At 37.6% G+C, this 16331-nt stretch overlaps 1 protein-coding gene and 1 long non-coding RNA gene across 3 annotated transcripts in view; one reads left to right on the forward strand and one right to left on the reverse strand.

Moving 5' to 3' along the window:
* The window catches only part of LOC140696154 (uncharacterized), a 99267-nt gene that overhangs the window by 13767 nt on the left and 69169 nt on the right, over positions 1-16331 (forward strand). The gene's annotated exons all lie outside the window — the stretch shown is intronic.
* Positions 9872-16331, reverse strand: part of LOC102538596 (N-acetyllactosaminide alpha-1,3-galactosyltransferase-like 1) — a 42985-nt gene continuing 36525 nt past the window's right edge. Inside the window, exons 11-12 of one of the 2 annotated variants that reach the window (XR_012072248.1) lie at positions 10974-11076; positions 9872-10142 (exon numbers count right to left, since the gene is read on the reverse strand). The gene's annotated coding sequence lies outside the window, so the exon portion shown is untranslated. Of the gene's footprint in view, positions 10143-10973; positions 11089-16331 lie in introns of both variants that reach the window. The other variant, XR_012072247.1, reaches the window with a different exon arrangement.

Raw genomic sequence — 16331 nt, forward strand, 5'->3', positions numbered from 1 at the left:
ATCAAATATACCCAGACTGAAAGGAAAATAAAAGGACAAGCTATGCATTAAATCATGGCAAACAGTCTATGTTATAATCTGCATTTCATAAAATTAAGGGGTGATTTTATACAGAGCTCCTCGAGAGTGATAAAATTAAATTAGGCTTAGCACTCAACAAAGTGATTGTAATTCAGCATAATGGAACTATCTTTTTTTTTTTTGATGTAAAAGCTACTATGTGTTTATAGAGTGGCAACGCAGTAATTAATAAAAGTATTTGGTTGTCAATGATTTTTTTCTCCTTGAGTGAAATTAATCAGTTTTATACCTATAAGCAGTCGTTGAATCAATATTAGCTCTATGTAATTTATTAAGGTGAAGAAATCATCACAAGACTTTTTTGAGAACTCTAGACTTCCAAAGTGGCAGAAAATTAATTGTTGCCTCAGCAGTACCAACAGGAGCATTGGGCATGCACAGTTTTGTGACTGCAGGAAAAGTGAGCAGCACAGTGGTGGTATTTAGTGGAGTTCATGTTCAAAAGACACCTTCTCTCAGAATCCTTCCTGTAATCCTTTATTTAGAAGCTGGTCAACCACAGTACTACTAACCAGAGAGCAAGTGAAGTGCAGAAACAAGAGCCAAAGATGTTTTCTAAGTCTTGAAGTGATCTCAGGCAGGTTGTGAATTGGTGTATTTTGTCCTCAGCATCCTTTCCCTTCTCTTACCTGTTTCTACTTCATAGTGCTTGGTGCTAATTACCCTAGTTACCCCATTGCCCAAATCCATCCAAGCCTGTCTTCTGTCAAAATTCTCTTTGCACCAAAATTACCTGTGTTCTTCTCCCGGAGAATCTCTGATATTAGGGGGAAAAAAAGTACCATCATTGAATTGATTTGCCCCAGTGAGTACATGGCTTATTAATAGCTAACCTGTTAACAATTTCAGATATAATTGTTATTTTTGAGAAGAATGCCTATTCACACCGAATTAATTTAAATTTGAAAGAATTTCTTTCATTATTGGGATGTAAAAATAAATTCAGTCAGTGTAAAAAAAATAGAGGACTTTTTTTTTTTTTTTTGGTAGAGGTGAAAGCAGTTCTTGGAAGACCGTTTCTGCATGGGCTTATCAAACTAAGCTGTTTCAGCTTTTCTAGTTTTACTTCCCTCTGCAAATGAGCCTGTAAGTTCTTTTTTTGTTGTTTTAATTGAAGTGTGGTTGACTTACAATGTTGTGTTAGTTTCAGGAGCCTATATGCTCTTAAGCTCTCAGTTCTTTCACACTGCTCTTTTGATGGTGGTGGTAGTGGCAGGTTTGATGATGGATGTTGGTTCTATTGTTAAAGAGTTGTTTGAGAGGTCTTTCCTATGCCTTGGTTACTAGGTTACTATGTATCTTCGTTATTAGGTCTCTGTCTCGAGAGACTCAGTTGAGGAGGAAAAACAGATGAAGAAAAATATGTAATAAGCACTATAATGAAAGATGTTTCTTAGAGGAATTGACATTTGACTTTATTAATTTATTCAGCAAATATTAACTAGGTGACTGCTATGTGCCAAGTACAGCCTAGGTTGCCGAGGATGCAGTGATTGGTAAGACAGACATGGTCCCTGCCTCCATGGAGCTTACTGTCTACTGGTTCCAGACAGTGGACTGCAGGCAGCATGTCCTCAGGAAGATGGTTAATACATAGAGGTCAGGCTAAGTGCCGAGACTTCCTTTCATATTCCATGGTGGTAAAGTGGCGTTCCATACCGTGAAGTGGAAAAATAGCTAAGCAAGTTATCTTGTGTGGTTATCTGGGACTGTGTACTCACTGAGGAGGAAGCTCTGGGGAATCTGATAGCTGTTGCCATAGACCAGTTTAAAGGGGAATGGGAGTGATTGAACCATGATGGCTACCTTTGATGATGTGAGGTAATTTAAAGCAAGTAGGTGACATACTCAGATTGCAAAAGTGTTGCCTTTAGTGGAATGAAACTTAAAGCCTTTATGGAATAGTGTTGTAAAAAAATCTCTCATACCCTGTAGTCATAGGGCTGAGGTAACTGAAAAACAAGTTCAGGGATTGATTCTGTGATTTGGTAAGTTATATTGGTACGTGAATTCACATACTTTGCCAAGCATTTTATATGAATGTCAAGTTAAGCTAGATTAGGGAAGGGTGGGGGTCTTGACGAATGAAATAACAATATACAAGAGACATCAAGATTTAGAGAACCCCAAACTCCTAGATTTATCTAAAACAGAATTCTTTTTTTTTTATAATTGAAGTATAGTCAGTTTACAATGTTGTGTCAATTTCTGGTGTGCGGCATAATGTTTCACTCATATGTGTAGATACATATATTCCTTTTCATTTTCTTTTACATTATAGATTACTACAAGATATTGAATATAGTTTCCTATGCTATATAGTAGAAACTTGTTGTTTATCTGTTTTATATATAGTAGTTAGTATCTGCAAATCTCAAACTCCCAGTTTATCCTGTCCCACCACATCTTCCCCCTGGTAACTGTAAGTTTGTGTTCTATGTGAGTCTGTAGAACAGAATTCTCAAGTGTGACACTATTAACATTTTGGAATGGATTTTTTGTTATTGTTGTGGGGAGCTGCTCTGTGCATTGTAAGATGCTTAGCAGCTTCCCTGGCCCTACCTACCAGATGCCAGTAGCACCCCATCGCTGAGTCATGGCAATCAAAAGTGTCTCCAGATATTACTGAACGAACCCCCAGGTGAAGCAAGGGAGGAAATTGCCTCTAGCTTGAGAAACATTAGAAAAGTGTTAACCTGTTGTGCAAACCTTGCTTGAGGAAACCATGACTTGTTGAGACAGAAAACTAAAGAAGTTGTCTCATTCTTCATCTCATTACTGCTTATCTCGTAATTCAGTGTTAACATGTTGTTTAAATCACATTAAACATTTTATAAAAGTAAAACAAATGACAGTTCTAGAATCAGTGTCCATCTGTTGGTGAAGCTCACTTCACACTTATTACATCTAGACATATATACACACAGACACTAAGAATAATAGAAATTATTTAATATTATAAAATGTTCTCAGCTGCCATGTGTAACAGTATTGAATAGTATGCTAGTAGTGAATATCACTGGATACTCCAACTGCAATTCAAAGTGGAATAAAAAATGGACATTTGAGGCTCCAAGACTTAAATATACGAGTATGTATTTCATCCATGCTCTCAGAGAGAAGGATTTGTTGAACTAGTTAATTTGTATTTTTTCTTCCTAAGATGCTTCTGCTGTTTGTATTCCTTCCATAGCAAAGTCTGTCTTTGACAGCAGAAGCACAACCCACACACCTGCATGGCATTCAGGGACAGTCACCTTTCATTTAGAGGAGAAGGGAGGACAAGAGCAAGAGATGTGAAGGAGCATCTCCCTGGAGCCTAAGCGAAGTGAGCGCCACCAAAGGCTATATTTAAAGTCACAGGTTCCACTGTGCCAGCGCTGGGTGCTGGTTCCTGATTGATAACGATACCCATGTTCTTTCATGAATTTATTCTCTCTCTCTCTGATATGTAGGGCTCTCTTAACAAGTGGGGCCCAGGCACCCGGTTCTAAGGCTGATTTTGGGTATTATCCTTCAGTATGCACGTGCTTAGGTCATGCTCCTCCTTCCCCGTAGGGTACCTGTTCCCACAGCTGTTCTGTCATTCTGCATTCACTTGTTCCAGTCTTCTGCAGGAAGAGTTAATGCCGTGAGAGAAGGGAACTAAAGTTCTATCTCCTTTTCCCCTTTTTATATTTTAAAATCTTTACATTTTGAAATAACTTTAGATTTACAAAACAGTTGCAAAGATAGTACAGAGTTCCCATATACTCTTCCCCAACCTTCCCTGAATGGTTACATCTTCCATCATCAAGCTGCATTTACCAAGGCTAAGAAACTAACACGAGTACAATACTGTTAATAGACATCACAGACTGCATTGGGGTTTCACCAGTTTTTTCGCTGATGCCCTTTCTCTGTTTCAGGATATCACACTGCTTTCAGTCATCACGCGCCCTCAGTCTCCAAGTTGTGACAATTTTTTGGTCTTTCATGACCTTGGCAGTTTTTTTTTTTCTACTTACATTCTGATACAAGCTCCTTTTCATTTTATTTTATTTTATTTTATTTTTTAACATTTTTTATTGATTTATAATCATTTTACAATGTTGTGTCAAATTCCAGTTATACATGAACATATAAATATTCATTGTCATATTTTTTCTCTGTGAGCTACTGTAAGACCTTGTATATATTTCCCTGTGCTATACAGTATAATCTTGTTTATCTATTCTACAATTTTGAAATCCCAGTCTATCTCTTCCCACCTCCCTGCCCCCTTGGCAACCACAAGTTTGTATTCTATGTCTGTGAGTCTATTTCTGTTCTGTATTTATGCTTTCTTTGTTTTTTTTTCTTTTTAGATTCCACATATGAGCAATCTCATATGGTATTTTTCTTTCTCTTTCTGGCTTACTTCACTTAAAATGACATTCTCTAGGAGCACCCATGTTGCTGCAAATGGCGTTGTTGGTTTTTATGGCTGAGTAGTATTCCATTGTATAAATATACCACATCTTCTTTATCCAGTCATCTGTTGATGGACATTTAGGCTGTTTCCATGTCTTGGCTATTGTAAATAATGCTGCTATGAACATTGGGGTGCAGGTGTCATTTTGAAGTAGGGTTCCTTCTGGATATATGCCCAGAAGTGGGATTCCTGGACCTTGGCAGTTTTGAAGAGTGCTGATCAGGTGTCCCTCAATTTGAGTTTGCCTAATGTTTGGGTTTGTCATGATTACATCGGGAATATGGACTTGGGGGAAGAATGCCACAGAGATGAACTGCCCTTTCCATTGGATCATTTCAAGGGTACGTGACACCAACATGACTTAGACTGTTGATCTTAATTTTGAGTGCTCGCTTGGCTAAGGTGATGTCTCTGGTTTCTCTAGTTACCTGTGTATCTCTTTCTGTACCCTATTTTTCGGAATGAAGTTGGTAAGCCCAGCCCACAATCAAGGGGTGGGGAATGCACTTTAAAACTGCATTCTGTCAGTCCTTATTTAATATCCCTTCTTACCACCCCTCGCTTCCAAAAGTCCACTTAGTTCCTGAGCCTTTGGAAGATTCTGTGATACACATTAATTTAGTTCTTGGCTTTCCCCATTGTTTCCTAAGTCATTTTTCTGCACTCCAGCCTTCACAATTTTGTTGCTATTGTCTCCTCTTCTTTCTGGATTTATAGGTTTATGAGTTAAAAAAAAACTTTTACTATTGTTTTAGAAAGGCTTCAGAGGAAATGAAATTGAATTATTGTATACAATCTGCCATCTCTATCAGGAAGCCTTGGGGGGAACATTTGTTACACATCAGAACTGATATTCAATCTGCGTTATTTGTCATTTCTGTTTGTCACAATTCTACCTTTGACAAAATCTGTGGAATCACTGAATGCTTTTTTTGGTACCATTGTTGTATTTCATAAAACATCATGATCAGTCAAGAAGCTCAGTTCACAGCTAGAGAAGTAAGGCTTCTAGTGTTGGTTGGTGCGATTGGCCCTGATTATCAAAGGTAAATTAGGGTTACTGTCTTAAAGCTAGGTTTACATGGATTCTGGATGCTTCCTTTTACATTCCCAATTATTAAGTTTAACAAAAAACAAGGCAGGCTTGGACACCTCAGGAATCAAAGTTTGGGTCAGTTGACCAGGCAAAGAACTTTAACCAACTTACACTAGCCAAAGGCAACCAAAGCTTGAGTGGGTATAGGAGGGGAGTTAAAATATCCACTGTGGCTTCTTGACCATTTGTGTAAATGAAGACTTTAGCCCTCCATGTATTTGCTCTTTCTGTCTCCCTCCCTTGTCTTTCACCTTTCCTCTTCTTCTTCTTCCTCTTCTTTTTTGTTTTTTCTTAAGACTTTTTAAGAGCAGTTTTAGGTTTACAAAAAAATGGAGAGGAAGGTACCGAGATTTCCCACATACAGGCATAGCTTGTTTTACTGTGCTCACTGATACTGTGTTTTTTAAAGCTGAAGGTCTATGACAACCCTGCATCAAGCAAGTCTCTTGGTGGTATTTTTTTGCAACAGCATTTGCTCACCTCATGTCTCTGTCAATTTTAATAGTTATTGCAGTGTTTCAAACTTTTTCATTATTATTACACTTGTTATGGTGGTCTGTGATCAATGATCTTTGATGCTACTACTGTAGTTATTTTGTGGAACCATGAACCATGCCCATATTAGACAATGAACTTTAATCGATAAATGTTGTGTATGTTCTGACAGCTCCACCGACTGGCTGTTCCCCCATCTCTCTCCCTCTCCTCAGGCTTCCCTAATTCCTGAGACACAACAATATTGAATTTAGGCCAGTTAATAACCTCACGATGTCTCTAAGTGTTCAGGTGAAAGGAAGAGTCACACATCTCTCACTTTAGATCAAAAGCTAGAACTGATAAAGCTTAGTGAGGAAGGCACAGTGAAAGCTAAGATGGGCCAAAAGCTAGGCCTGTTGCACCAGTTAGCCAAGGTGTGAATGCAAAGGAAACATTCTTGGCGGAAATTAAAAGTGCTACTCCAGTGAACACACTAATGGTAAGAAAGTGAAAATCTTATTATTGATGTGGAAAAAGTTTTAGTGGTCTGAACAGAAGATCAAACCAGCCACAACTTTCCCTTAAGCCAAAGCCTAACCCAGAGCAAGGTCCTAACTCTCTTCAGTTCCATGAAGTCTGAGAGAGGTAGGGAAGCTGCAGAAGAAAAGTCTGAAGCTAGCAGAGGCTAGTTCATGAGATTTAAGGAAAGAAGCCGTCTCTAGAACATAAAAGTACAAGGTGAAGCAGGAAGTGCTGACATAGAACCTGCAGCAAGTTTTCCAGAAGGTCTTGCTAGGACAATTAAAGGAGGTGGCTGCACTAAACAACAGATTTTCAGTGTAAACAGGACAGCCTTATGTTGGAAGAAAATGCCATCTAGGACTTTCGGAGCTAGAGAGGAGAAGTCAATGCCTGGCTTCAAAGTTTCAAAGGACAGAGACTGATTCTCTTTTTAGGGGCTATTGCAGCTAGTGACCTGAGGTCGAAGCCGGTGCTCATTTACCATTTCAAAAATCCTAGGGCCCCTAGGAATTATGCTAAATCTACTCTGCTTGTGCTCTAGAAATGAAACAACAAAGCCCAGGTGACTGCACATCTGTTTATGGCATGTCTTTATGGAATATTTTAAGCCCATGGTTGAGACCTACTGTTCAGGAAAATATATTCTTTCAAAATATTACTGCTCATTGACAACGTACCTGGTCACCCAAGATCTCTGATGGAGATGTACGTACAATGAGATTCATGTTTTCCTGCCTGCTAACACACCATGCATTTTCTAGCCCATAAAACAAGGAGAAATTTCAAATTTCAAGTCTTATTATATAAGAAATGTGTTTCGTAAGGCTATAGTTCCATAGATAGTGATTCCTCTGATAGGTCTGGAAAAGTAAATTGAAAACCTTCTTGAAAGGATTCACCATTCTAGATGCCATTAAGAACATTTGTGATTCATGGGAATAGGTCCAGAATATCAGCATGAACGGGAGTTTGGAAGAAGTTGATTCTAACCATCATGAATGACTTTGAGGGGTTCAGAACTTCAGTGGAGGAAGTAACTGCAGGTTTGGTGGGAATAGCAAGAGAACTAGAATCAGAAGTGGAGCCTGAAGATCTGATTGAATTGCTGCAATCTCATGATAAAGTTTTAATGGATGAAGAGTTGCTTCTTATGGAGGAGGCAAAGAAATTGGCTTCTTGAGATGGAATCTTCTCCTAGTGATGATGCTGTGATGATTGTTGAAAGGCAACAAAGGATTTAGAATATTATATAAACTTAGTTGATAAAGCTGCAGCAGAGTTTGAGAGGATTGGCCCCAATTTTGAAAGAAGTTCTACTGTGGGTGAAATACTGTTGAACAGCATTGCATGCTACAGAGAAATCGTTCATGAAAGGAAAAGTCAATTGATCGGGCAAACTTCATTGTTGTCTTATTTTAAGAAATTGCCACCCTAGCCTTCAGCAGCCGCCACCCTGATCAGTCAGCAGCCATCAACACTGAGGCAAGACCTTCCACCAGCAAAAAGCTTATGACTCACGGAAGGCTCAGATGATGGTTAACATTTTTTTTTTTTAGCAATAAAGTGTTTTTAAATCAAGGTAAATACATTGTTTTTGAAGACATAATGCAGTTGCACACTTAATAGACTATAGTATATGGTAAACATAATTTTCATGTGCACTGGGAAAATGAAAAATTTATGTGGCTTGGTGCATTGCAGTATTTGCAGTGACCTGGAACTGACCCTGCAACATCTCTGAGGTATGTCTGTACTCCCTGCCCCCACATATAGCCTCTGCCATTATCATCACTCACAGAATGGTACATTTATTACCAAGGATGAGCATACATTAACACATCATAATTGCCCAAAGCCCACAGTCTACCTGAGGGTTCACTTTCAGTGTTGCACATTCTGTGGGTCTGAATAAATGTATAATAACATGTATCCATCATTATAATATCATACACAGCATTTTCACTGCCCTGAAAATCCCCTGTGCTCTCCCTCTTTATCCTTCCCTCTCAACCCCTGACAACCACTGATCTTTCTTATTGTCTCCATAGTTTTGCCCTTTTTAGAATGTAATATAGTTGAAATCCTACAGTATGTAGCCTTTTCTCATTTTTCATTTTCCTGCAATTTTATATAAAGTGTTTTGTTATTGGTTATGTTTATCATTTAGTGACTAGCTTGCAGTTTTTTTTCTTTTTATGCATCTTAATAATTTTTATTTCTTTTTCAGTAAGTAATGCATCTGTGTGGCTCAAAACCCAAAATGAAATAAAGAGTATACATTGAAAATTCTCCCTCCTATCTCTCTCTCCCTTGTTCTTCCTTGCCCTGCCCCTCATTACTAACCAGTTTTATTAATTTCTTGTGTGTCTTTTTAGCATTTCTTTATGCAGATACAAACATAAATTTTTATCCTTCTCTTTCTTACACAAATGATAACATACTGTTTATACTGTTCTGTGCTCTGCTTTCTTCACTGAATAGTATGCATTAGTATATAGCGCTTCTTTGTTCTTTTTTACAGCTCTGTGGATGTCCCAGTGTTTATTTAACCAGTTTCCTATAGAAAGTGACTGGGGTATATTTCTCTTTTTTGACTTTGCAAACAACACTGTAGTGAATAGCTGTGCAAGCCTCATTTTGTACCTCTTTAGGTATATTTGTATGTAAATTCCCAGAAGTGTTGCAGAATATTGACTTAGTATTACAGTTACCTTGAGTGGGGCTAGCTGTCATCTGTTTTAACAGTCAAGGACAACCAAGAAAATAGCAACCACTTCTAGTATTTACAACAGAGAAAATGTAATGCAGAGAAGTGGTAATACCAGGTAATAAAATAACAGAGAGTCCTAACTAAGAAAGTGAAGCAACCCAGAGATTAGTTACAGTGGAAGAGCCACAGCTTGTAGCCTGGAGAGACAAAAGTAAGAAGCCTGTGTTGTGTATGTTCTGACTGCTCCACCGACTGGCTGTTCCCAGAGCTGGGGGTCATCTGTTGGAGGTTAGGACTGGGGGACCTCTCTCATGGGAGATGGGGCCACTAAGGAGAAGCAGTCACTGCCGGAGTAGTGCCTGAGATAGAGGCGAGAGGGAGAGGGGTATCATGGCCTATTCCATCCCTCCCCATCTTACAGTCTTTTAGAAATCAGCCGATAGTGAGCTTAGGCATCACAGTTAACAGAGGTTAGCCCCCCTGCAGTCCAGAGCAGAGCAGCGGAAGGGCAAAGAATGGACAAACAGACTCATCCCTTTTGCTCCTCAGCATTTAAATTCACCCTTCTGCCTGTGTTTAGTACCTTCATACTTTTGCCTGTCATACAATGACACTCTCCCCTTCTTCCCAAACAAGAAGAGAGACTTAAAGTCCTATTAGTCATTGTCTCCTTCTCAAGTTTAGGATCTGTTGGTGAGCCTTACTCCTTTCCAGCAGATCCAGATGTGACTTTTTGTGGCCTGGTGACCTGTGAACTAAATTGGAAATCAAGTTCTACTTCCAAAACAACACTCCATATAAATCTGTAGGAGAAGGAGAAAGGAAAAAAGGTAGAAATCATTGGTTAATATGTACATAACAAAAATATGCATTAGTGCTATAGTCCTTGTTGCTGTAAAAAGTCACAAGGTCATGGTTTATACTCATCATTTCCCTCTTCTACCAGTTATTCCATATTTCCTATGTTTTTAGCTAGCACTGCAGGTGGTTAGGATTCTTTACTTAGTAGGGTGACTGCATCAGACCAGATATATTCAGAACAACAGAAAACATACTTGGTATTTCAACAGGGAGAATTTAATATAAGGAATTGGTTAAGCAGTTTTGGAGAATTGAAAAAGCAAAAATGAGGATACTGAGCTAATCCAGAGATAGGAACTATATGACGAAAATATCACTCCTAGGGCTGGGGGGCGGGCAGCAAAAAGAAGCTTGAAGGAGAGGATCCTCGGACCTCTGGGGCCACTGGCTGACTATTTCTGGTATTGATAAGCATGATGAGGCTGGTACTAGGAGTGACTCCCAAAAGCTGAGCATCATCATTGGTAACCACTTCTCAGGAAAGGGGGGCATCCTTCCCCCCTCCTCTGCCTTGCAGAATTGAACAAGAAGTCAACTGGCAAAGCAGAAATATAATTCTCATAGTCCCAACCATAGCATCACAAAGCAGAGTGTAAAAGTATGAGTCTGAACTGAGAGACAATGGTGTAATAACTGGGACAGCTCATCACTTCGCCTACTCAATATCTGTGCCCAACTTTCTACATATATTTCAACTTCTTATACAGCAATAACAAATTTCAACTTTTCTTTAACAAGATACAACTCTCCTTTGTAGAAATAGGCACTCTTACCTTTTCCACACACAGAAAGGTCCCAAATGTCTTTTTGTTGATCTCTAGATGATGTCAATTACTACTCAGGTTCAGCTCGAGTCCCTCTTGAATATTCTGTAAGCTAAAGATGAAACTGTAACATTAACCACTACCATTAATTCTTATATTGGGAAAGAAGAAAAAATTAGTTCATATATACACAAATACATAAACACGCACATATACACACATTCATTAAGCAAAGAAGAAAATGTTTACGTATTAGTCCTTTTTTTCTCTCTGATCATGAGCCTGTGGTTGCTATTTGTAATTTCTTTCTTCCCCTACTCATTTCATGTTTCCTTTGCCCTGAGCCAGCACCTATTCCAGGTGGTGCGATCCAAAGCTTCATTCCTAAAGGCTCTGGATCTTCAGTGGTCTTGTCTTTTCTTGGTTGCTGTAGTTTCCCACTAACTTTTGCAGTGAGAATATGGAGGAGAAAATGACTATAGGTGACACAAAGGAGACAGAGCTGGTAGATTTGATGACCGATGATGTGGGTTGGGAGGAGAGAACAAAAATCTATATGTGCATTAAAAATTTTATAACAGTGTGACACAGTTCTGGTTTGAGTTTGAGTGGCATGAGATGTGGGCTTAATGTAGTATTATCAGCTGCCCTAGTTTGCCCCAGACTTTCTTGGAGCTTGAGACTTCTTGCAATACAATTGGGGAAGTCCCTGGCAAACTGGGACCAGTTGGCTACCACAGACTAATATGAACTGGTGGGGCTAATTAGTGAGAAGAGCTTCTCAGCATGAGCACTGAGTTAGTTACCTTCTGGGATAACCAGTCCTTAGGGAGTGAGCAGTTAGGATGCCTTAAGGTTGGCCTGGTGGTGGTGCAGGGAAATGGTGATTTTCAAAACACCATGGTAGCTGTCATTCAAATCCATCCCCAACCCTTGGAACCCATGAAGCCAATGTGGGTTCTAGGGAAAGAGGAGGTTGGGGTTAAAATTGCGACCTGCACCACCCCCTCCAACAGAGTGTGACCCAGAGGGGACAGAGTCTTTCTCACCATAGACCACCCACAGCTCTGGAAACTTGATGGCTTTAGTGCATTGGTGACTTCAGCTGAAGATGGGTTGGGAGGTTACAGAGGATGGGGAGGAGGAACTTTGTGAAATGGACTGGCACATGGAAGCACTGAAATACTCAGCAGGGTAGAGTAACCTTTCTGCAAGTGGGGCATACATCAGTGAAATTTGAGTTATTACAGCAAAACATAACATCAACAGTCTGGGAGTGGGGCGAGGCCAGAGGAAACTTGGCAATAGTTGGGCCTTTCTTAAAGCAATTCCAGTTGAGAGGACCGGCTAGGTAAATTACAGTTACTTTGTGATGTTGCGCCATCTAGTGTTAACACTCATGTACTCCTTTGTCCTAATTAGATGATCAAAAAGTAAATGAATTAAGAATCTAAAGACAGTTTCCAAAGTCATCAGTCATGTGTTCTTTGTTTTATTCAACAAATACTGATTGAATACCTTCTATATGCTAGTTACTTTTCTTGGCATTGAGATTACAACTGTGAACAAAACAGACAAGAACCCTTAACTCATGCAAGCTTACATCCTTGTGGGGAGAAAGACAATAAATAAGATAAATAAGTAAAATATATAGTATGCTATATAGTTATTAATGGTAAAGAGAAAAATAAATTAAGGAAGGAAGAATTAAGTTTAAAAATTTGGGAGGAGGGGACTATAATTTTAGACCAGGTGGCCAGGGAGGCCTCACTGAGAAGACAAGTGAAAAACAGAGATAGTGAGGGAGCATACCAGGCAGCCGAAATAGTCAGTGCAAAGGGCCTGAGGTGGAAGCGTGCCTGGTGAGTTCAAGGAACATGGTGGGGAGAAGTAGGCTGAATAGGGGGTTGGTATTAGGAGATGAGGGCCTTTGGGATCATAGTAAGAACTATCACACTTATTCTGAGTGAGATGCGAAGTCGTAACAGAGTTTTAAGCAGGAGCTTACGTACAATTTAATATCGTCACCCTGGCTGCTGGGTTGAGAATAGACTGCAGGGAGGCAAGGGCAGAAGCAGGAAGAGCAGTAAGAGGCTAAATTAATAATCCAGGTAAGGGATTATAGCTTGAGCCAGAGTGATGGCAATAGGGAAGGGGTGGAGGTGGTGAGAAACTGTTGATGCCTATTTTGCTCTGCTTTAGGACTGAATTATTCAGGAGAGTAAGGAAAAGGAAGGAATGTGGGCACTTTTAGGTTTTTAATTCACCTGGAATTGATTTCTGTGTATGAGGAGAGAAAGAGTACAATTTCCAGTTTTTTCCATAGGAAAACTCTGTTTTCCCAACATCATTTACTGGAAAGATTATCTTTTGTTTTTAAGGACTACATATTACCATTACTGTCATATGTCCATCTGTGTGAGTGATTGCATATCTTGATTATGTTCCATAGATTTATTCTCAATTTCTGTGATAATATTATACTGTCTTAATTTTTCTACTTTATAATCAGTCTTAATATTTGAAAGAGCAAGAACTCTTACATTATTTTTTTTTGAAGAGTGTTATGGATATTCTCGACTCGAAGTTTTCATAAATTTTAAAATTGGCTTGTCAATTTCTATTAAAAAAAAACCCAAACTCCTAAATCTGTTGGGAATTTTAATTAGAATTGAACTGAGTCTGTAAATTGTTTTAGAGTAAATTAAGATTTTTATCCTATTGAGTCTTCTAATTCACCATTTGTTTGTCTTCTCTAGCATCTTTCAATAGATTCAGAAGTCTTGCATATCTTTTGATAGATTTATTTCTAGATACTTGATTTTTGTATGCTATTGTAAACGATATCTTTTTAAGACGTATTTGCTAACAATTTATAACTGGTATTTGGAAATGCAATTGATTTTGATGTATTGATTCTTCATCTAGCAATTTTGCTAAGTGCTATTATTAATCCTAATGGTTTATCTTTGGGGGAGGGCTTTCTACATATGCAATATATCATCTGTAGATAATTATACCTTTTATTTATTTTTCTTAACCTTCATATACAGGCTAGAATCTCTAGCACAACATAGAGTAAAAGTAATAATATCAGGCACTCAAATTTTTCCTGATTTCAGATGAAAAGCTTTCAATATTTAACATTAAACAAACTGTGTTTGCTTTAGTTTTCTACTTTTTTTTCAGATCAAGGAAGTTCTAGTCTGTTTCTGTTTCTGTGAAGGTTTTAAATAAAATCATGAATAGATGTTGAATTTTATGAAATGTTTTTTAAAAATATTGCATCTATGTGGAATACTATGTTTTTTCTGCTTTAATCTTTTATTGTGGTAAATTTCACTGTTTGATTTCCTAATTTTTCCCCATTTTTTATTGAAGCATAGTCAGTTTACATTGTTGTGTCAATTTCTGGTGTACAGCATGATGTTTCAATCATACACATACATATATGTATTTGTTTTCATATTCTTTTTTTGTTATATGTTACTACAGGATATTGAATGTAGTTCCCTATGCTATACAGTATAAACTTGTTGTTTATCTATTTTATAGATAGTAGTTAGTATCTGCAAATCTCAAACTCCCAATTTATCTCTTCCTACCTGCTTTCCCCCCAGGTAACCATGATTTCCTAATGTTAAATCGACCTTACATTCCTAGGATAAGTCCAACTTGATCAAGATGAATTATCTTTTAAATATATTTCTTGATTTGGGTCCCTAACATTTTCTTTAATTTTTTCTGTATTCATGTCTGTGAGTGAGAGACTGTAACTTTCATTGTCTCTGTCAGTTAAAGAACACTCAGTATCACTGTCAGGTTTTGGTATCAGAGTTTGCCAACCTCCTAATGTGAGTTGATGAATCTTCTCTCTTCTCCTGTCATCCTAGAGTCTGTGTAATTTTGGCATTATTTCTTCTTTGAATTTCCGTGTGTGTGTGTGTGTGTGTGTGTGTGTGTGTGTGTACACCACATTTTGTTTATCCATTCATCTTTCGATGAACATTTAGGATTGTTTCCACTTTTTGGCTATTCTGAATAAGACTTGTTATGAACATTCATGTATAAGCCTTTGTTTGAACACCTATTTTTGGTTCTTTTGGGTATATACCTAGGACTGGAATTACGGGATCATATGGTAATTCTATGTTTAACTGCTCAAATGAGGAACTGCTAAAATGTTTTTCTTAGCAGTCGCACTATTTTATAGTCTCTTGGCAATGTACAAACTTCTAACTTCTCCACATTCTTTGCAACAGTTGTTATTTTCCATTTTTTAAAAATTATAGCAATCCTAGTGGGTATGAAGTTGTATCTCAATGTGATTTGGATTTTCATTTCTCTGATGATTAGTGATGTTAAGCATCTTTTCATGTGCTAACTATTGGTATATATATACACTTTAATGTTAATCCCATTTTAAATTGGGCTGTTTGTCCTTTTGTTTGAGTTGTAAGAATTCTTTGTACAAATAAGTCTAGACTCTAGACTTATCAGATGAATGATTTGCAAATATTTTCTCCCATTCTGAGCTTGTCTTTTGACTTTCTGGACCATGTCCTTTGACATAACAAAAGTTTTGGACTTTGATGAAGCACACTTTATTTTTTCTTTTGGTTGTGTTTTTTATTTCATATCAAAGAAACTAATGCCAAATCCAAGGTCATGATTTATCCTAATGTTTTCTTCTAAGAATTTTATGATTTTAAGTCTTACATTTAGATTTTTGATCCATTTTGAATTAATTTTTGTAAATGGTATGTGGTAAGGGCCTAGAGTTATTTTTGTGGAAAGATATTTTTCCCCCCCGACTCAATTTCTTTAAAATATTTTATTTTTCTATTTCTTCTTTTATACTTATATTTTATATTTATGTTTAAAAACCTTAAAAATTAAAGCAAAAATTAACCACATTAAGCTCAAATACTTTAAGGTACTAAGTGAAAAGTTTTGAACTACAAGAGACAGACATCACTCAGCAGAGTTTTTCAATAAAGTCATTTTTATTATGAAATATTTCAGGCATAAAAATGTAAAGACTATTACAATGAACATGTACCAACAATCAAGCTTAAGAAATAAGACATTCCACATCTAGATGAAGCATAATGTGCATCCTTTTCTAATTGCATTTCCTTCCTATCACAAAGGTAACTACAATCACAAATTTGGTGATCATTCTTGAAATTCATACCTTTATACTTTTGCCTAAATATATATCCCTACATTGTATGTGGTGTTACCTTGTATTTTTTAAAGTTGTGTGTGTGTGTGTGTGTGTGGTATGTGTCCTTCTACAGATAGAAATATTTTTGCTGAAGTTTTCTATTTTTCATTTGTTTTGAGATAATTTGGAATTGCTTG

This window comes from Vicugna pacos, chromosome 4, assembly GCF_048564905.1.
Source record: "Vicugna pacos chromosome 4, VicPac4, whole genome shotgun sequence".
Lineage (NCBI taxonomy): Eukaryota > Metazoa > Chordata > Mammalia > Artiodactyla > Camelidae > Vicugna > Vicugna pacos.